Source organism: Eleutherodactylus coqui, chromosome 2 (genome assembly GCF_035609145.1).
Source record: "Eleutherodactylus coqui strain aEleCoq1 chromosome 2, aEleCoq1.hap1, whole genome shotgun sequence".
In the NCBI taxonomy this organism is placed as follows: Eukaryota; Metazoa; Chordata; class Amphibia; order Anura; family Eleutherodactylidae; genus Eleutherodactylus; species Eleutherodactylus coqui.
The window spans coordinates 342239866-342241359 of record NC_089838.1 but is presented as its reverse complement, the minus strand read 5'-3'; positions in this window follow the sequence as shown (position 1 = coordinate 342241359).

The following is a 1494-nucleotide window of genomic DNA, read 5'->3' as shown; positions in this document are numbered from 1 at the left end:
TGAGCAGTGTGCACCCCATATACTGAGTGTGAGCAGTGTACAGCCCTATATACTGAGTGTGAGCAGTGGGCACCCCATATACTGAGTGTGAGCAGTGTGCACCCCATATACTGAGTGTGAGCAGTGTGCACCCCATATACTGAGTGTGAGCAGTGTACAGCCCTATATACTGAGTGTGAGCAGTGTGCACCCCATATACTGAGTGTGAGCAGTGTGCAGCCCATATACTGAGTGTGAGCAGTATACACCCCATATACCGAGTGTGAGCAGTGTACACCCCATATACCGAGTGTGAGCAGTATACACCCCATATACTAAGTGTGAGCAGTGTGCAGCCCATATACTGAGTGTGAGCAGTGTACACCCCATATACCGAGTGTGAGCAGTGTGCACCCCATATACTGAGTGTGAGCAGTGTACACCCCATATACCGAGTGTGAGCAGTGTACACCCCATATACTGAGTGTGAGCAGTGTACACCCCATATACCGAGTGTGAGCAGTGTACACCCCATATACTGAGTGTGAGCAGTGTGCACCCCATATACTAAGTGTGAGCAGTGTGCAGCCCATATACTGAGTGTGAGCAGTGTGCACCCCATATACTGAGTGTGAGCAGTGGGTGCAGGGTGTACAGACACTTGCACAGACTGGGTGCAGCAGCAGTTGGGTGGCCTGTGCAGCTGCTGCCTTTAGGACCCTGTGCTGCCTGTCATTCAGCTGCTGTCTGGCCATGGGAGGGGATTGCAGAGAACAAGTTTAGTTCAGCTGCTGGGTGTGCGGTGCTGCCCTGTCCAGCCTGCTGCCATGCCTGCAGCCCCTGCATGAAGAGCCGCACACTGCTAGCATGGAGGGAGTGGTGTGCCCAGGACATACGGATGGCACTGCCTCACTGCAGCATGCCAGCAGCTCCCAGCCCTGAGCTGCAGCGCCATCCTGCAAGGACACATGTGCAGCGCTATGTGGGGGTGAGGCCTGGACGCTAATGGATACATTGTAGCAGCTGGCGCAGCACGTCACGCCTCGCACCGCTGGGCGGCTGACAGCTTTGGGAGAATTATTGCATTTTTCTGCTTTTTCAAAAACTTGAATTTTTTTTATTTTTATTTTTTGCCCTGGACGCCTGACAAAACCTCCTGGCAGCGGACCGCCGGGGCGCCCGATAAAACCTCCTGGCAGCGGACCGCCGGGGCGCCCGATAAAACCTCCTGGCAGCGGACCGCCGGGGCGCCCGATAAAACCTGGCAGCGGGGCGCCCGATAAAACCTCCTGGCAGCGGACCGCCGGGGAGCCCGATAAAACCTCCTGGCAGCGGGGCGCCCGATAAAACCTCCTGGCAGCGGACCGCCGGGGCGCCCGATAAAACCTCCTGGCAGCGGACCGGCGGGGCGCTCGATAAAACCTCCTGGCAGCAGACCGCCTGATAAAACCTCCTGGCAGCAGACCGCCTGATAAAACCTCCTGGCAGCGGACCGCCTGATAAAACCTCCTGGCA